Genomic DNA, 21,440 nt, shown 5'->3' with positions numbered 1-21,440 from the left:
CTCCAGAGATTGGCATGTTCACTCTCTTCCTTTTGTCTGGTCTCTTCTAAAATTGCCTTTTCAGGAAATCTACACTGAACTTAATATTCTAAAAGAGCTTGCCACACCCCACCCTTGCTACCATACCCTGCTTGATTTTCTTCATTGTATTTATTCTTTCCTAAAATTATCTATTTACTTGCTTCTTATCTGTCTTCTCTACTAAAATATAAGCTTGGTGAGCCAGACTTGTCTTATCCCCTGTGGTATCACTAGTGCCAAGAACTGTGCCTAATGCATATGGTGGGTAGTCACTATTTATTTGTCAAATAAATAAAACTTACAGCTAAGATACTTAGCTTTGAATTTTACAATTTAAACTCATTCCATCTGCTGAAGAGAGAGCATCACATACAATGACCCTTCACAGTCTAGACAATGTTTGAAGTAAACATGGAAGAATCACTATTCTGGGAAGAGTGTCTTCAGACCTGGTTTAAAATCACAGCCTGTTGCTGTGGGACATTTATGGTCTGCCATTTTGGTTAGACCACTGAATGGATGGAGTTAACCGAAGGGCTGACAAGACCCACACACGCGCACACACACACACACACACACACACACACACACACACCCCAAATAAACCCCACAAAACAACAACAAATCAAACAAAAGCCCTCGTTACTCTTGGAATTGGAGGGCATTACTACTTTAGTCCAAGACCACAACAGCTAAAGAAGAGAGACGAAAAGCAGGACTTTGGAAACCACTTCACCAGAGCTGCCACCTGTCATTTATATTAGAAGAAGCAATCATCCATCTGTCCAGACCAGAGAATCATAAAGTCCTAAATATCACATACTGACCCCAAACTAGTGATTTCTTAGACATGTTTTATATCACATAATAATGAAAGGGCATGATCTTTATTTATTTTCCTTAGATATACATTGAACATTTTCTTTAAGGTACATTCAACTTTTAAAATATGAACACCAATTAACTGAGGTGTTTTTTGGTAGAGGAAAAAATGTCTATCATAATTTTAGCGGCAATAATAGTTCTGTATATTTCTCTTAGCAAATTTAACCTCACATTTCTAAGCACTATGCAAACATTAATTTACTAAGTTCTGCTGTGTTCTCCATGTGAATTAGATGATCACATCTTCATTATTTTCAGGTGAGAATAACATGGAAGGGCTCATAGCTTGCCAAGACCAAACAGCAATAATAATAATAATAATAATAATAATAATAATAATAAAGAGAGATACCTTTTTCTTTTTGAAAGGGAAGATTAATGAAATAAAGTAAGAATATACCTAAAATAGCATACGCTGATAACTCAGCATAGAGGCTAAGGGCTCTGAATAAACATCCCTGAAAATAGTAGAGTCAATCTTTAAAAAGAGCAGTTAGCAATTACTGAGCATTCAATATGTGCTGGGCACTGTTCTAAGAGCTAGAGTACACAAGGACTTTGTTTCTTGCTCACCACTGGGAACTAGGACTGTGCCCAGGCCAGAATGTACGGTGAATCAATACTTGTGATCAATGTATGAATGACAGAAGAATCCTTGGTTCCAAGTGACTCAATTGTCTAGATTTTGTAACACAACCTGTTTGTATGTTGGGAACAGCCTACACAAATGCTTGCTCTTGGAAATGGGGGAAAAAGGAAGAGATTTGACTTGACCTAATGTGTAGGTAAATCTAGGGTAACAATGAGTCTTTTTATAATAGAGTTCATCTATTTAATAAACATTTGTTGAACACACACTATATGCCAGGTATTGTAAGAGGTTCTAGAAATAAAGACAAGGTGCTTGTTGCTACAGAGCTTAAATTATTGTTTATGTGTCTGAGAGGAGGATATCTTTGTATATAATGTAATTACATGGCAAGAACTTTCTGTAAACCAGTGATTCTTGTTTGTTTGTGTTTACCATTTTACTATCCTAACTTGCTAATGTTATGATAATTCAGCCCATAAGGAAACTTTAGCAAAATGTAGGTGTACTGATTAATTAAAACGTATCTCCATAAAATGGAGTGGCTATCTGACAATTACCTAGACAAATTGATTAACGCATGGAAGACCATTTAGGCATGAGGATGAGTTCTGGAAGGTATGAGTCATCTATTTTACCTACCTATACTGTCAATTCTCAGCTTCATCTATACAAGTCTTCAGCTTCATTTGGGCTGTCCCAAATTGGAATCCAGATGCAGCTCTTAATAGATAAATTTAAGGATAACACCATTTCAATGAAAAGAAATAAGTACACAAAATAATATAAGACAAATAAGGTCTTCCCAACTCCCTATCACATATGGACTAATTAGAAAAGTTATTGCTACGAAGGTTGGCAGTCTCATGCGTGTTCACCCTCTGGGACTATAACATGTGCTACTTCCTTCTACTACACAAATTCTCTCAAAGCATAACTGACCAAAGTATAGCTTGTTGAGGAGTATGCATAAATGAATTAATTTCACTCTGATAATCCACTTGAGATGTCTGGTTTCTCTAAAACAATCTCAGTTCTTTTGGCTTTACTTTTACATGAAATTAAGCTTTTGCTCGTTCTCTCTCTCAAATATAAAATAAAACACGAGAAAAAAAAGGAGGGATGCCTGGGTGGCTCAGGCAGTTAAGTGCCTGACTTTGGCTCAGGTCATGATCTCACTGCTCATGAGTTCAAGCCTTGCATCGGGCTCTGTGCTGACAGCTTGGAGCCTGGGGCCTGCTTCAGGTTCTGTCTCCATCTCTCTGTCTGTCCCCTTCTTGCACTCTGTCTCTTTCAAATATAAAATAAAACATGAAAAATAAATTTTAAAAATTAAGCCTTTGCACATATTTCTACTTGTAAACTGACTCTTCACATATGCTATGGAACCTGAGCTCTGTAAGAAAACCAAGGGGTCCAAGGCAACCTAAGTTTGACGTTTAACCATTTCTAGCAGCCTACTTAAGTTTCCTCCTCCAAAAATAAAGCTGAAATATATGTTTTAGCTGGGAATTCAGCAATGCTGGCAAAACATTCTAAGTACTTTTTGGCAAATGAAGAAAATTTTAAAAATTACATTTGATTTTCAGTATATTGAAATCAAGAACTAAATACAGGTAACAGATCTGCTTCAACCTGCTGCCCTGTGCATTTGTAATACTGAAATTTGATATCTAAAAATTACTCTTGTATACAGAATTACTCAACATTCCCTTTCTGTTTACACACATTTATGTCAATGATACAACAGCCTCAGGCATGCTTCTACCAATCTCCCTGTACATGTCCTTTGACACTGTCTCTATCAAATTCAACCCAATAAAATTAAATGGAATTAAATAAAGCAGTCTGCTTGAACCTCAGTCTTTCTCATCTCTTATTGTATTGTACGTCTTATCATTTCTTATTTATTTAGCTAAGGCAAAAAGGTTTCTAGACACAATTACATTTTCTTTCCTGGTATCCTATTAAGTATTTTTTTCTTTGAGTAATGTTGTTCATGTCAATTGCCACAAATAAGTAAATAAATAATCCTAATAGTTCTATGAAAATAAAAAGGATATGATAAAGTAACTGCTATCTCATACCAGAGAAGACATTTTCATCTGATGTTTACCCACAAAATTTTCATCTGATTCCATTCGTTTTCACATAACAATATCTACAACTATTGCCTACTTGCAGAAGATTCCAAGTTGTAGGAGGCAGGTGGGTGGTAGGTAACTCAGAGAGAAACTTGGTAAGGAAGGTTTCCACCTCCAGCTTCAGGAGTTAAAGTTAAAAACAAATCAATGAGAATACAAAAGTGGTGACGATGAAACGCAATTCACTTCCGGTTTCTACCCCCACTCTCAGGCAAGAAGGTGCCTCCCATTTCTCCCCATTGTTTCCACATTCCCCTCAACCTGCACATGGGTTTTATGTTTCCCCTTCAAGGCTACCCTTAATATTAATTTTAACCTGATTTCAAGTGTTAATAAATATTTTGTAGTGAGGGGGAAATAAGACACACAACGATTTTCTCTGGAGTGCTCTTTGCCTAAGCAACATCCAGATGACAACCAACCTCTCATTAATCTCTTGAAAAAAAGTCAGTAAGTTTCTTATGTCCTTCATACAGGATTGCTGTTTATTATAAATTGTGCTGAAGGACCCCACACACAGCAAACTGAAGCATGTGGCATTTAATCCATCACACAGAAGGATCAAGGATTGAGTCAATACTTCTAGGGCTTCTACCCACCCCCAACTATGCATTTCCATGGTGCCCATTTCCATGGTGTTTAGACCTTCAAACAAACACATTTGTCTAAAAACAAATACATATGTAGGAAAACAGTTCTCCAGGGCTCTTGCCTTTTCAGCGGCTTTTGGTTGACAGATGACAAATCAGATACAACATTCTGAAATTCTGAGCCTTCTTGTCTTATACAGTGGAGAGAGAAATATCTGGTCCCAGATAGTGGATCTTTCATGGCTTCTATTAAACACGCAAGAGAGTTACAAAATGAGGTCCTAGGATTTTCATCCCACAATGGACTCCTCCTTGACTTCTTTTCACCTCCCATCCATTGGTTTCAACTTCATTTTGAGGATACATGCAATTATTCTGAATGAAAAACATTATTTTTATTCTCTCTCTCTTTCAAAAAAACAAGTTTTCTAAGAAATTTGTTTCAAAGCAATGCTATCTATAATATGTTAATGTGCTTTTAATACTTTTTTAGATTTCATAAATCTTACCCATCTTAGGAACAGCTGGGATAATTTGAAGGCAACTGAAGAAATCTCTCCTCTATAGTCTTCCTGTGGCTGAAATTCTATCACTTAAAGTTTATAGATGAAAGCAATATCCCTAGAAATCTTTTGATTCTTTGTTAGTCTGGGAAGGATACTATTTTATTCCTATCTTAGAGATGAGGAAACTAAGACATAGAGAAGTTAAGCAACTTGCCTAAAGTTTCTCGGTAAGTCAAAGAGTCAAGATTTGAACTCACGGAGTCTAACACCAGAGCCTTAACTATGACATTATACTGCTTCCTTGCAAAATAGAGGTTAGCAGAGAAGAATGACTAAATGCCTCATTTCACCACTTACTAGCTATGTGACTTGGGCAAGGGTCTCAATCTCCCTGAACCTTTATTTCCTTGTGCAAATAAAAAGTAGCTAGCCTTCACTGAGTACTACACTATGTCCCAGTCTTCAAAGCTAAGTGTTTTATATGTATTATTTCATTTGATTCTTACAATAACTCAACAAGGTATATAATACTATCATCCCCAATTTAGACATGAGGAAACTGAGGTTAAGTAACCTGCTTATTGTTAGACAGCAAGCGGGGGAGATGGAATTTGACTAAGGGCAATCTCACTATAGAAATCATACATTTAATCATTAAATTTGGTGATAATAACCAATAGTATTTACCTCATTGAGTTTTGGGCTTTATTTTGGCCAGGATTAAATTAGGTAAACCATGTGTGATGGTTACTTTTACGTATCAGCCTCACTGGGCCACAGAGTGCCCAGATATTTAGTCTGATATTATTCTATGTGTATCTATGAGAGTGTTCCTGGATGAGATTAATATTTGAATTGGTAGACTGAGTAAAGCAGATTGCCCTCCCTAATGTGGGTGGGCCACATACAATCAGCTGAAGGACTGCATAGAACAAAAAGGCAGGTCCTCCTTGGAGTAACAGAGAAATCCCCTTAACTTACTGCCTTTGAACTGGGACATCAGTGTTTTTCTTTCTTTGGATTCTAACTAAAACACTGATCCTTCCTGAGTATTGAGCCTACTGGCCTTTGGACAAAAACCATCCCATCGATTTCCTGGGTCTCCAGCTTGCCAACTGCAGATCTTGGGGCTTATCAGTCTTCATTATAATGTGAACTAATGCCTTAAAATAACTTCATATATGCATAAATACAACTCTGTACATATGTATCTCCTATTGATTTGTGTATATGTATAATGTATATAGACATATATATCTCCTATTGGTTCTGTTTCTCTAGAGAACCCGACAAATAATGGCATGTAATGTGCCTAGTGTCTGACATACAGAAATAGTCAATAAATGCTTCTTAAATTTCTTTCCCAAGTAAAGCCAACATAAAAGAAATTATAAAAGGACAAAGCCTCCTTCAGTAATGAGAGCAAAGATCAGTGCAGAGGAAGAAGATGAATAGTCTATGGGCCCTGGGCTCTTAAGAAAGGAGTGGGGGCAGAGGGGAGTGGTTAAAACACAATTTGCAGCAGGTCAGATGCTTAGCTTCTTTCTGTAAAAGAAGAGATGGTAGAGACACTGGTTTGATCTAGAATAAAAGCTACTAGCATCTTTCCCTAAGTAACATGGAAGGGAATTTTGGCTCCCTACCATAATGACAAACTCAGTGAGAATACAGAAGTGAACTTCTCCTTACAGAGGTAAAAGGTTACAGGGAATGAATTGACAGAAAAGGTCAGGTTTGTTTAATGCCTGACTTACAGTGCACTAATCCAACCAATCCAGCTCCTACATATGTACTTTGTTCCCAGCTATAAACTATGGGGAATAAAAAGACTTCTCTACGGAACAGGTTAGGACCCCAAGTTTTTCAGCTAAAAACATCCTAGAAGTGGCATATTGAAGTTTCCTAACGTATGTGATTTACACTGATACCCTTGAAATACTGACTTAATCACTCCTATCCACCACGGCCATCACTCACAAACATCTCTCCTTGAACGTCTCCTTCTAAATATCATTATTCAGTTAGGGTTAGCCAGTAACGTGACCTCAAGAAGTCCACACAGGAGGAAAAAAGTGGGCTTTCCTCTTAAGAGAGTGTGTGTTTTGCCCATCATCTGAGCTAAAAAACAAGGAAGCTGCAACAGCTGGGAAAAGAAGGAAAAGCAATTTAATTCTTTAATTGTTAAAATAGAAAATAAAAGCAATCTGTACAATTCCAATGTGTGGCATCTATGCTGATTTTCTCAAGGAAAAGTGCTTATTGTCAACCAAATCCCCAGAGTAACCACAGCTGACACACTTCTCAGCATTAGAACGCTTGGCAACTGGCAATAAGGCCTGTTCCTTTCCCAGGCAGATGAAAAGCCAGGCCCTCCCCAAACAAAACCAGTGCAGCTTTTCTTGACTCCTCAGCTGCCTGCGTGTCTTCTGAACATAGCAGTTTGTCCTGTGCAGTGGGACTCTTGTGGAGCAAATGTATTTGGCCCAAAGCACCAAAACCAATACAATGAATATTTCTATTCTTTTGGCTACTTTAACTAGGGAACCTTTACTGCCCACTCAAACGTTGCCACTGCTGATGTACACATAATTGTACAAAGACCTGAGGAGTACTGTTGATAAACAGAAAAATAAGTCCTGCTAAAGAATGCCTAAAAATGCAAAGGAATGCAAATCCTTTACCATACACAGGATCTTTGTTTATACCAGTTGCGCATGGCCAATAGAAGAGGCCATGAAAAACACTTTTTAATAAACAAATTGTCATCTCGCATTAGCTTATACCAATAGAATTCTTCCAAGGTTTTTTTCATAATAAAATGTGTATAGATTGTTTTGATTATTTTTCATTCTCATCAGAGGGAAAAAAAATCACCTAACTTAAAGTGTTTCCTCTTGTGCGAAAGCAGGAAGCCAATTTCAAAGGCTACCATTTTAATAACAAACGACTTCATTTATACTTTTGTTAAAAAACAAGCCTATTTCCTTATCTGAGTTCTATGGAAGTCTTTCTTACTTTTCACACATTAAACTGCATGTGTGAAATTCTATCAGTGTTATTACCAATATTTATTCCTGATGGCCACAGCTTTTCTAATCTTTGTGTAGCCATATGTTTAACGTTACATAATCCAGTGGGAATTCCTTTTTAAAATACAATAAAATAAATGTGGGTTTATTAAACTATGTTCTTTTTTTTTTAAATGCCAAAAGTAAAAACACAAGAAAGTTTCCCAAATGGACATTAGATAATGTATACAGTTCACCTTATAAAAGATGTTATTTATGTCAGGAAGTCTTCACACAGACCTGGAAATCCCAGCCCTGGGGTGGCACCAAGTTCCCAGACACATCAACTGAGGTATGTCCACATATGTCAGTAGTCAATCTTACAGAGAATGATTTCTTGACACAACAGTTATGCTGGTTGAACTATAACTAATTCCTAAATAACAACAACAACTAACAGCGTTTTATCAGATAATGTTTACTTGCTATCATTTCTTATAGGAATCTTGATTAATTACCTCTCATCCTCCAAAGATTATTCCAAAACATAATAGTGCCTGAAATAAAAAGTTTTTTCCTCTGAACCTAAGCATGAATTTGCTGTGGTTAATATGAAATTGCTTTGCAGAGCTGACCCCTCACAAGTAAAAAAACATGAATTAAGAGCAGCATGTAGGTGAAATGTACTAGAAATCAGGCCATCTTGAGGGAACTGCCATCTGATATGGATCACATACTAGTCGGCCATCATCCTTCCTCTCTTGTATTTTTCTGGTGTTAAACTTAACATCAAGAACAACTGATAAACAGAGCATAAATCACAGAAGCCCACAGATTCCTGAACACTGGGATAATTCTGAGCCTCACTTCTTCACTGTGTTGTGTTGGTGATGGAGGTGGAAATGTGAGAACAAAATAGTGGCGATGTTTTACCTAATTTTGATTAAAAAAAAAAAAGCTGCCAAGGAGAGAAACACACTAAAAAACAAAACAAAGAAAAAAAAAAACAAAAAACAACAGCCCATTTTGTTTAGTTTCTCAAAACAAAACAAAACAAAACAAAACACACCAAAAAGAGGGAGAGAAGAATCCCTCCTCTTTGTCTTAGCCACATTGAATATGGACAGAAACAGTGCCCTAGAATCTCTCTCATTTTCACCTCCAGCACCGATCTCTCCTCATCCTGTCTTTTCCTCACAAGTATCCCCCACTCCTTTCTTCTTCCCATTGTTCTTCCCATCTCTGTTCTTTTCCTCTTATTCTAGTAAACTCTTGCCACTCGGCAAGTCATCTGCCCCTCCCCCAGCCAAGGTCACTTTTCCAGTTGTTTTCCATTCCCCTGGTTCTACATTACCAAAGTCCTGACACTTCACCAGCATGAACAGAATTCTTAAAAGGAAGGGAAGGAGGGGAACTGAGAAGAATTTTCTTCTGTGATAGAAGAAAGTCAAGGGATATGAGCACTCATATGAAAATATGCAGGCCTCAAATTTTGTAAACCACTTGCTGCTATCCTCTTATTAAATCCTCTGCACATTGCATCTCCCATGTCATATTTTGGTTAGTTATCAGTCATAGATAGTTAACTTTCAACACACAGGGTAGGGAAGGTAGGTTACTCCCTGGCCTCTTTTTTTCATCAGGTCTATGGGTCTACATCTACACCCCAAATGCAAAAATCCATTAAACCGATTTTTCAGTATCTCTGCCTTCTTACAGTCTTCTGATAGCCATCATTTTATTTTTATTTTTAGAAGACCTTTTCACCTTCTTCTGGTCAGAACAATATTGTTCTTATTCATTTTCCTTTCCTTCCCAAATATCTTACCTCTGGCTTAACGTTACATGTGGTACTAGTACAAAATTCATTTTTCTCATTAAACAAGACCATCGTCTTCAAATCATGAGATCCAAACCATCCAAAGTAGGAGCCCTCTTTAATTATAATCAATAGAAGTGACTTAAACTCATATACATTTAAATGAGAGGTAGAAAGTGATGTTAAAGGATACATGGTTCAGGAAGATGAAGTGAATTATTTAAGGTCATAAAGCAAGTATGGAATCCAGCTTGGACTTGGATTCAGACCTTCTTTCTGACATGATCCCTCATTGTTTTTTCCTTGCATTCATTGATTGCTAAATCTCACCGTTTCTTTTTTCACACATAAAAAAGCTACTGTCCGTATTCTTGTGACATAGTGTTCTCTTGAACACAAAAATACATTCATGTTGGAAAGTGAAGATTATTCACACAAAACATTAAACAGCTTGTAGGCCCTTCATAATACATTCCCAATTTAACTTTCTAGACTTCCTTTCTGTCACCTGATCCCCTGCTTTCTTGCCACCAATCAACTGTTTGTACACATAAGCTCTTATTCCTACATAAAATTTATTTTTCTTCCCTCTTTCCTCCAGGAAAAGAAAATAAGAACTTTTTTTTTAAAGGGCAGACTTAGACATTATTTGTTCTTGGAAGCCTTCCCAGTATCTACTACACGAAGCCTCAACTTCTTCTCTTCCTCAACACTTTCCTACTCGTAGATCATATGTGTTACTGTTTTAAAACTCTTGCCCCTTGTTAGCTTGTGAGATTCCTCTTGGTAGAGCACATGATAAATATTGGGAATACAAGAATTAAAGACACTATCCTTGCCCTCAAGAAGTTTCCAGTATGGTCAGGAAATCGAAAACATAAACAACTATAGTCCAGCTCTGACTTAAACAGCATATTTCTGTATAATTGACTTGAGTTACAGTTGCACATATTTTTTTGTGTAATCAAGGCTATATTACATATGATAAACACAAGTACCCCAAAATTGACTCAGAAAAAGCAGGCAAGTAGTCAACGTACATAAGAAGGAGAGCAAGGAGAAATAAACTATAAAGATGTAATGGGAGAAAAAATACCAAGTTAATTGAAGTACAGGCTTAATGCAAGAAAAAGCAGCTTGGGGAAAGGAAGCAAGATATTTTTGGTAGCAAGAGCCAGAAAGGCTACAGTTGCCAGAAATGAAAAAGGGACTGACTATGGAGCAAAGCTATGTTCCAGGGTGCCGCTGGGCATTGACTTCAGTGATTTATATAGTTTATTTCAACTAATACTCATAACCACCCTGTGAAATAGGAACTATGAGGAAACAGAGGCTCAAAGCAGTTATGACTTGCTCAGCTAGTAACTGAAAGAGCCAGGATTCAAACTCAGTAACGATGGATTCCAAAGTCCACCCTTTATATATTCAATTTTGACCTAAATCCAAGGAAGCTGTGTCCACAGAATTAGTCAAAAATTACCTTATTTTCTCAAAGATCAAAGTCTAAGAGAGACTGTGTATGAACCTAAAGGTCTTCACATCATTAATAGAGAATAAATTCATTTTATAGTATAATCAGATTATCTAAATAACTCTAGCACAGCATATTTGAAATGAAGATACCTGGGAAACCATCTAGTACAACTTCTTATTTAGCAAATATAAAGATACTAGTGCTAGCTAATTGAATTATATAGATTACTAAGGAGAAAAGTTTTGAGAAGGAATAAAGTACAAACTCTGTGTTCTTAAGCCTGCAGATCATGAGAAAAATACCATTTTGTCCTGTGTGGGTGAGCTCCATAATGCTGGGCACTTGTTTCTTTTTGAATAATTGCATCTCCATTATTCAGGATGGTAAATGGTACTGTTACTGGCACATAATACACATTTTATAAAATAGTAGTAGTTTCATAAAGGGATGAGTGGGTCTGTGTGTGGGAGTGTGTGTGATGTGGGTGCAAGTGTGTAATTAATCAGAAGTTTGGACATATTAGCTAAATTAATTTTTGTTTGCCATTTGGTTCATATCATTTTCTCCTTGAAACCTTCCAGCAACCTCTTAAAATGCCTTACATAGCAAGGTCTCTGCTTTAAAATGACTTCATCAGAAATCAAGTTTAGTATACTGTCAATGAGTGGAACTGGTAAGGTATCCTTTGGGTAGAATCATTGGGAATTTTTTAAACTTATCAAGAAATAACTCAAAATACTTTTGATAAAGTGGTAATATGAACATTTCATCTTAATCTTAGTTTTGGGGGGGATGGGGAACACAGAAGCAATGTTTCATTTCTAAAACCATGTTCCCATGAAGCTGAGCAGAAGGACTGCTTATAACAGAATTTTCCAGCCAAATTCTCAAAGGGCCCCCAACAGGCTTTCTCAATTTGTGGGCGCTGTCCTCTAACAATCTATTCCTTTCCAGACTCTCCTTGGAAACCAAAGATTTATGACATTCTCTTCATATTTTAAAATGAAATTGGTCCTGTTAAAATAAAAATGAAAACTGAAGGCCTGTCTTTATTCCAATACCAGTGCTGTCTGGACAAATCCCTCATTAATATGTCCTACTCTGAAGATATCACCCATGACTTTGCCTCTGTAGGAGTCTTACCATTATTTGGACATTTCCAGAAATCAAGCTCACTACAGGCATTTGTGAAGATGAGCTGTACTTAGGCAGAGGCCTGAAAAGGAAAAGTAAATAAATACTTGGTTTATCAGGTTGTAAAGGGGGAAGGAGACCCTCCCTTTTATAAATGACTTCTAAATCTCCTGCTCAAATTCCAGAGTAAAGGAAAAGTCACATGGACCGAACATATTTCTTTAAAAAAAAAAATGAATATTCACTTAGTAATCCTGAAATGCTTTCTGCTCTTTGAATACATTCAAACAAGTGGGTATCGCAGCATTTCACTGATAGCTTATCAAACCACAGAATAGAACAGGAGGAGTGAATAAAAAGGGCTTTCCTAGGGGAGCTCCATGGTCATTGTTCTATAAAAACATATGAACATATTGCTATAAACTCATCTTCACAGGAAGTCACCCAGCTTAATAAGCACAGACCTGCAAGTTAATATTAAAATTCACTTTGATTTCTGCAGCAACAAGGCTGATCCAACTAGGAGCTATTACATAAAACTCTTATTGTCATATTCGTCATCACCACCCTCAGTAGAGACCACTGCCAGCACCAAGAAGCCCTCAGTTCATCTCAGGAAATATGCTACACAGACGGCCATCCCACTAACAATGTGGTGGTGAGATGGCCCTGTTTATTTTATCAGAATGGCACTCCTTTAATTGTTCAATTCTCTTTATTGATGTCCTCTTTCATGTATAGGTCTATTAGATTCTACTTCCTCTACTGTCCTCCCAGGAATTGGTGCTTGCCAACTACAATAAGTTGTTTTGACAACTTGTCTAGCTATACAATACTCTGTTTCTTTCCCTCTGCAGTCTTTTTGGCTTCAAATGAGTGCCTTCAAAATATAGCAGAGACTATCCAACCAAACTACGCAACAGGGGAAAAACAGCTTTCGATGCGTAAGCACCGTCCTGCCAAAACCGCAGTCTTTCGTGTGCTCATAGTTCTCTCTCCTTTCCTCCTTATTTTTATGGAAAAATCCCCTTGCTATCTTGTCTACTCCTATCTTAATAAGGAATGACTGCCGTGACTACCCCATCAACCAACGCCATTCACCGCCAGCACCTCTGCTCTCCTCGTGTGCTTCAAGAAGAACTGATTAGCACTTTGCATAATTAACCTGATTAGCACTGTGCATAATCAAACTGATTAGCACTTTGCATAATTAAAAAGAAATAATAATAATAACAATAATAAGCACTAAGTAATATCAAAAGCTGTTAGTCCCACAGCCCTTTGGTTACCTCCAAGATGAGTTCGGTAGGGCATATTTTGCACCTTCACATGGAAATCTTTTCTTTTACTCAAAAGTCAAGAAAAATACATTAAAATGCTTTCAATCCATAGACCCATCATGATTTTAATATCCATATCAGTTATCAAAATAACCATTCTTGCCCATGTGTGCATTCCTCAGTTTCAGCCTTGCATATTTTACCCATATCAAAATGGACAACAGGTGGCTATAAAACCAAATAGATAAAAAATGTTTGGAATCAAATTAGAACAAGGATGTATGCTTCTTTCTTTTTTTAATTTTTTTTTTTAGTTTATTTATTTTGAGAGAGAGAGAGAGAGAGAGAGAGAGAGAGAGAACATGCAACTGAAAGAGGGGCAGCAGAGAGAGAGGGAGAGAGAATCCCAAGCAGGCTCTGCACTGTCAGCATGGAGCCTGATGCGGGGCTCAATCACATGAACCATGACATCATGACCTGAGCTGAAACCAGAAGTTGGATGCTCAACTGGCTGAGCAACCCAGGCACCCCCAGGATGTATGCTTCTTATGTAGCTATAGAACTATCCCATGCATTGTTTCTGGGTTTTAATGAGGTATATGAAAAGAATTGGACAGCCTTTCAGGAAAACCTGGCTCTGATATTTACCCTGTGACCTCAGCTAAGTCACTTAACTTCTCAGTAGTTCAGTTCCCTCACCTGTGAAATGGAAATAATAAGGCCAGTTCTGAAACCTCAAAAGTTGCTGTGATAATAAAATAAAACAGTAATTTAGGAAGGTACTTTGTAAACTGTAAGGCACTACCTATACATGAGATTCCCCAATTCTAGGTCTCTAAACCTCTTATCCCCTAAATTTTATTTCATACCATGGACAATCTTAAACATTATGAACAATAATATAATTTTATATATTTAATGCCTTAGAATTAAAAAGTTACAACATTTTTTGCATACTTTACCTTATTTCCTATTCAGTAGCTGAATGTGATTAGAATTTTGATTTGGAGTTATAATTTAGCTTTCGTCATTCATGTATCCGTTACACAGCTCTCATTTGTGTTTCTACAGAGGTTAAAATCAAGCTGTTGCTGGAAATGCATAAGAGAATAGAAGAAAATCTAGTATGTTTGTATTAACTTAGTACTGCAACTTAGAGAATTCTGCAACTTGCCTTTTCTCTACCAACCATGGCCAACCATCTGCTCCTGGTGACCTTCAAAGGATTCATTCCTTCCATCCCACTTTCCTCCAGGAATCTAGGAAACCATCTCAGATACTCTTCAGTCAGAATTTCTCTCCCTCTCTCTCTCTCTCTCTTTTTCTGGTGCTCCCATAATATTTTAGCTGTAACTCTACTGTGTATGGTTTGCTATGTTTTAAGTAGGTGGTATGTGTCTGATTCCTCTGGAACACTAGGAGCTCCCAGAGAGAAACCACTCTGGCTTTTCATCTTTGCCCCCCACAACAGCTGCCACAATGAGTGATGGACATGGTAAGCACTTGACACATTTGTTACTGTGGGCTTGAGGAAACTAGACAGTAAAGTATGTATTTCACTGTGTGCTTAACCTGTAACTGCTGTATGCAAATCTGGGCAATTGCTTTACTAACTGTTTGCTGGGGACTACAAAGGTATTTGACATACCCATAACCACTTTATTGGCCATTAAAATGTTTAACATATGTCAAATTACTTTTTTTTTATTTACTCAATCATTCATTTAGTCTTTCAAAAATAAATGTGAGTGCTTAGTAAGTGCTAAGTATTGTGCTAAACATTCAATATAGCATTGATCAAACTCAAAAAGAACTGTTGGTTCCTCTAAAGAAGTTTATAGTCTACGTATCTTTTAAGGCGCCTACAGTAGCTTTTATAAGGCTGGGGTGGACTAGCTTGGAAGGGGAACCTCAAAGTAGCCAAGATCATCAGTTGCAAGCTACCCACCATGGAGCCATAAGCCTCTCAACCTAAAGGAAAGGAACCCACAAAAGCAGTCAGTGTTCCTGAGCCAATCATCCATTTTACAATTCATTTAATTCAAGAAAGAAAATGCTGCTGTGGAGATTATTCAAGTCCAAATGTTCCTGGTGAAGGTGCTTCCAGTAATTCTGGGAAGGAAGCCAATCCCCTAGTTTTATATGTAAATATTTAAAAAACACACACATATATATAAGCACAAAGGAAAGGTCAGGAAGACGTAAGTCTTTTAAAAATCTATTTTAATAATTTTTTTCTATAACTGTCCACAGAAGTTTGGGCTTTTTTGTAGCCTTACATTTTCTTTTACACAATACACCTGCTTTTTTTTTCTAAACTAAATATTTCTTCCATCTAATGACTCTCTTTATTAGACAGCATCTAATTTGCATACATTTACATACAATTTAACTGCTAGCTTGTGAGAACAAAGAAATGGCTCTGTATTGTACTGAAGGACAATACTCAGTAAAGGAAGGTATAAAAACCAACCAGCTCAGTGACTGTGTAAGCTCTTTGTTTCAAATATACCAGGCTTTTTTTTTTTCAACATACCAGTTAAAAGGGGCAAAAATTATTTCATCAAACAATGAAAGATACAGCACTACTTTGTTTAACTGCCCATTTCTTCCCCAGCTTGGTTACTACAATTCAGGGGTCCAAGTTCCCTGAATCTACTATAATTTCCTTTATTAGATTTGATGGATTCAATCCCTCCACATATTTTTGTTTAGAGTCTTATTCCTAAATCCACCTGGGATTCCACTGTGATAAAGCTCTGTTCCGATGCTAATTTGTGCTGCCACAGGCCTTGTTCCACTAACCGTCAGGGTAGATATGACATGCTGTTCACCAGTGAAAAATGCCTACCCTTACCCTTAGTAAGAACAGATTTTACTGAGACTTCAGGGCTTTCTGTACGTTATGAACCAACTCTTCAAAAGAAATGTTTTTCAGCATCCACTGGGGAGTAGATGGGAAAGGAAGACCTGAATATAGGGAGAGAATATATGCTGAAGGAGAAGTGAGAGATAAAGAGTTGAGTCAACTGCTCTCCACTTTGCAATGGCACCATTTTTGTAAGTCTCCAAACCCGGAAGACTACTGAGAGATTTGAATAAGAGAAGAAAAGAAAAAAAAAGAAAGAAAAAAAAAAAAAAGAACTGGAAACCAGGGGTCCTTGATCCTCCTTTGAAAGTGAATTCATACACTCTGTGACACAGGGTAAGTCACTATGACTCTTCTCTGTACCTCTCATCTTTGACGCATGGAAAGGGAGATTACAGAAAGCAATCTTGAAGAGTTTGTTCAGTGTTTTGTAAATATTAACTATTGAAAACACATGAAATAAGTAATAAAGCTGCGGTCACAACCAACTGAAAATAAACACTAGAGGGATTTGAGTTTCTGAAATGCCATGTGTAAAATACCACAAAAAATGAAATATGGTATACAAAAATACTTTAAAATTATAACAAATGATACAGATATAAGGCAATATAGGACAAACCAAAAAACATAAAGCCGCATATGAATTGGCCCCACAGGCTCAATGAAAATATAATCCATAAGTGGGTGCTAAAAGAGGTCATGGAAGATGCATTTTCTTGGAAATGCATTTAATATCATTAGTTTGGCCTGTTTTCTGCATCTGATAATGCAGATTTAGAATTTTAATGACCAAAAGAGGTGTGAACTTGTCAGTGATAAGTGAAGAAATTCTACCACTCTGTGGGGCTGCAGAATGCCCACGTGATTTGGAACCTTCAGCAGCCAAACAGATTGCACAATCTCTACCAGCGATCTTGAAGCATGTCTGATTTTTCCACCTGGTGAGAAGAAGCCTGAGTTAGAGACTTGTATTAATGCTGGAGTGCTGGCGTAGACCAAGTCTGCCAACTTCCTAACCCATAAGCAATTCCAAATAATGATCCAAAATAGCACTTAAAAGAAATGATGAGACGCTGTCCTTTTAAAAACCCCTAGGTACTGACTAGATTCTAGTCCCTATAATGAGGGGAAAGGAAGGAGTTGATCCGCTAAAAACCATGACTTAGCTTGAAAAATCCTTAAATTCCAGGGAACCTGACCCTGACCCCCATACCCCATGCTCCATGACAGATTGAGGCAATCACCTCGTGAGTGACTGTCAGTAAGTTTTACGTGTAAGTTCTGTTTCTAAGGCTCATTAGCTATCTCCTGTTGATATAAATTTGAGGTTGTACTTATTTTTCATGTCACAGAATATTATCTGTTGACACCCAGCATCAGACCTATTTTCTACACTCTGACAGATTAAATTCTGCCTTGTTTGTTTGTAAAGCATCTCCTAATACTAACTCAGCCAACATCACCTGTGTTGGAGGTGGTTAAGATCCACCTCCCCAAAGCATGTTACCACGGTGACAAAGTAGTGACCTAATTTGCACACACCTGCTGGGTTAATTGGGCCAAAATGAAAGATGATATATATGCTCAAAATCCAAAACTGATTTTTTTCCTCAAAATTAAATATTTGATTTTTTTAAATTAGCAGTTTCTAAAGCTAAGTAACATACTCCAGGTGTGCATTTGCCAGTTAATATACCCTGAATGTTTCATGACTCTTGAGGAGCAAAATATATTGAGTGATGAATACAAATCTTTTATGTATTTTCTGTGTGCAATGATTAGTATGAGTAAGTGGTCTCAATCACTGAATACATGGGGTGTGCCTGAGGGGTCAAGCCATTGCCTCAAAGCAAATAGGGACATTTCAACTGTGCCAAGTTAACATTCAGAGTCTGAACCGCTTCTGAAAATGCAAGTTCATTTTGGAGCTACTCTCCATAGCCTGTGGCAGCCTGCAACATCTCCTAGACAAAAACATCACTTAACTCTGGTTGACCTCCTCTACCCCTCTGTACTCATCCTTCTGAGACCACTGATAGTTTTTCTTTGAGCCATATAAAGTTACATATCAAGAACTGATTAAGATATGAGCAGACACTTGCAAAGACTGCTGACCAAGCCGCAACAACAGGTAAGTGGTATAGCTAAATGCGTCAAAAGCTTGAAAAACGCATATATCTGTGACTCTATTCTGCTTATAGTAATTTATCCAAAGGACATAATCGGGGATGTTCATAAAAATGTGTACACAACAACATTCATCATATGTTATATTTTTTAATTTTTTTAATGTTAATTTATTTTTGAGACAGGGAGAGACAGAGACAGTGAGCAGGAGAGAGGCAGAGAAAGAGGGAGACACAGAATCCGAAGCAGGCTCCAGGCTCCAAGCTATCAGCACAGAACCCAATGCGGAGCTCGAACTCATGAACCGTGAGATCATGACCTGAGCAGAAGTCAGATGCTAAACCGACTGAGCCACCTCGGTGACCCATATGTTATTTTGAATAGAGAAAAACTGGAAGCAACTTGCATGTCCAAGAGTAAGAGATTGGCTAAATTATTATAACACATCCATTGAGTGGAACACTATAAAATCAACAAAAAAATCATGCCACAGAAAATTTATTTATTAACACAAACAAATGTTCACAATATATTGCTAGTTGAATCAGAATCCACAATCACACAGAGTATAATCCTATATTTTTGAACGCACACATACACACATCAAAATGTTAACAATGATTGATCTTCTAAGTGACAATCATAATATCAAGGGTGATTTTATTGTCTTCTTTTCTGCTTTTTTTGTGTTTTCCAAATAGTTTTACAATGCTGATGTCTTACTTTTACAATAGAAAAATGAACATTCTATTAAAAATAAAGGGTAGAAAAAAGTTAAATTACATTTCCTGATTCCTCTCCCTCACTTAGATTTCACATCTCACCTGTCCTTAGGTCTCTCCTTGTCAATTCCAGTCATGAATAGAATAGCTGTTAAACTGAATAATATTCTTTTATTGCTAAATAGTCCACTCTTCTAGCTTAATTATTTACTTTACTTACTTACAAACTTTCAAAAATGAAAGCCATCAGACCCCTTCTAGTCTTTGAGCTGCTTTTTAAGCTTTAGAAAAGCAAAGGAAGTAAATGCCCTTCGGTAATGAAGGTGACTGGAAGGGAACTTTTCAAGGTACAAATATGTCTATTTATCACCTGGCTATTACATCCTGCTTAAATTACAACGTTCATACTTTGATTTTATTTGTACAGTTATAAGGTCTTACTGATAAGTAAGTGCTTCTCTTAAGTAAGTAAAATGAACATTACCATATGAACTGGAATTACTGTTAAAAGTATCTCGCTAGGGGTTTGATTTATTCTATGATGCTTTCACTGATTTAATCATTGCTGGAATTATCAAAATACAATAATTTATTCTCACAAGTAAAAAAGTTTCTCGGGATTTTCCTATGTCATAAACAATAGACATCAGTGATTGATAAATAAAAGAAAAATATGCCATTTTGACATTTTAGTTCTTATTCTAGCACTTTTTTTTTCTGCCTTAGTGCTTTAGTGACTTCCTATAAAAAGTTCAGGGGACAAAAAAGTGACTCTTATTTCAAATAATGAAATAAAAATTTATTTTAATGCCCCAAAATAAGTGTTAATAAATATTTTTAAAACATATAATGCACAAAAATAAATTTTTGTTGAATTAAAGATGTAAATATTGAAAGAGACTAAATCACCAAGGTACTAGAAAAAAATATGGATAATTTTTTGATAGGAGTTTTCTATACCATAAAGGAACTGACTGATAAATCTAGCCACAGAAAAAGTCTATAGTAAAAGTCAAACAGCAAATTAAAAACTAAAAAAATGTTATATTTTAATTTTTATTATTTTTTTAAAGTTAATTTATTTATTTTGAGAGGGAGAGAGAACGTGCGTGGGAGAATGAGTGGGGGAGGGGCAGAGAGCAGGGGAAAGAGAGTCCCAAGTGGGCCCTCACTGATAGCCCCAATGGGGAGCTGGAACCTGTGAACCGTGAGATCATGACCTGAGCAAAAATGAAGAGTCAGAAGCTTAACCAACTGAGCCACCCAGGTGCCCCCAAAACAAAAATATTTTAAACACCCCTTACAGAAAGTGTTATTTTCTGTAATATAAACACCGGTTATACACATCAATAAAAGATTTTATAAAAACCTCTACAGAAAAAGTTAAAAAAAAAAATTAATACCAATTTACAGAAAAAGAAATACAAACACTAGTAAACACTTTAAATGTTTTTAAATCTAACTCATAAATTAAAAGAGCAAATCAAAATAATGATAAAATATCATTTTCACTTTTCAGATTGGAAAAAAGTTGTTCAAACTCAGTTTTGGTGAGGTTGTGGAAAAGCAGGAATTCTCATACACTGCTGTTACAAGTATATATTAGAGCAATGTTTATGAGGGGGGCACTTGGGTGCCTCAGTCAATTAAGCTGTCTGACTCTTGATTTCAGCTCAGGTCATGATCTCACAGTTCATGGCTTCAAGCCCCACATCGAGCTCTGTGCTAACAGGACAGAGTCTACTTAGGAGTCTCTCTCTCTCCCTCTCTCTCTGCCCCTCCCTCACTTGCATGCACAGTCTCTCTCTCTCTCTCTCTCTCTCCCTCTCTCTCTCTCAAATTAATAAACTCAAAAAAAAATGTTCATGAGGAAAAATTCTTAATAGCCATAAACATTTGAATTATGCAAATATTCTAGGAGATTATATTATGTATATTAAAATGAGTACAAAATACATGTAGAAGGCTGTTTATTGTAATATTTTTGAATAGAAAAGAAATTGGAAATAACCGAACATCCATAAATTAGGCACTAGTTAAGTACATTTTGTTAAATCTATAAAAGAAAATATTAGGTAGCAATTAAAAAAGATGATATAGCATAATATACTATAGTATAAATACCATAAAATCTCTGAGATATGGTATTAAGAAAACAAAGAAAATACATGGGAAACTGGAATGATACGATTTTCTCTGTATTTTTATTTATTTGTTTTTCCCTCTCTATTTTTAAAATGAAGGTATGTTGGTACATTTCTGTACATAA

At 36.6% G+C, this 21,440-nt stretch overlaps 1 protein-coding gene across 37 annotated transcripts in view; it reads right to left on the bottom strand.

Moving 5' to 3' along the window:
* ZBTB20 (zinc finger and BTB domain containing 20) overlaps window positions 1-21,440 on the bottom strand; it is a 777,866-nt gene that overhangs the window by 532,961 nt on the left and 223,465 nt on the right. For 6 of the 37 annotated variants that reach the window (XM_058732422.1, XM_058732427.1, XM_058732435.1 and 3 more), the window contains one exon: window positions 12,180-12,252. The exons of 29 other annotated variants lie outside the window; for them this stretch is intronic. The gene's annotated coding sequence lies outside the window, so the exon portion shown is untranslated. Of the gene's footprint in view, window positions 1-12,179; window positions 12,253-14,412; window positions 14,542-21,440 lie in introns of all 37 variants that reach the window. 2 more of the 37 variants (XM_058732426.1, XM_058732425.1) reach the window with 1 other exon arrangement.

The sequence above is a fragment of the Neofelis nebulosa genome, chromosome 5, assembly GCF_028018385.1.
Source record: "Neofelis nebulosa isolate mNeoNeb1 chromosome 5, mNeoNeb1.pri, whole genome shotgun sequence".
Taxonomy (NCBI): domain Eukaryota; kingdom Metazoa; phylum Chordata; class Mammalia; order Carnivora; family Felidae; genus Neofelis; species Neofelis nebulosa.
The sequence above is the reverse complement of the archived record's forward strand: the minus strand, read 5'-3'. Positions and strand labels throughout refer to the sequence as shown.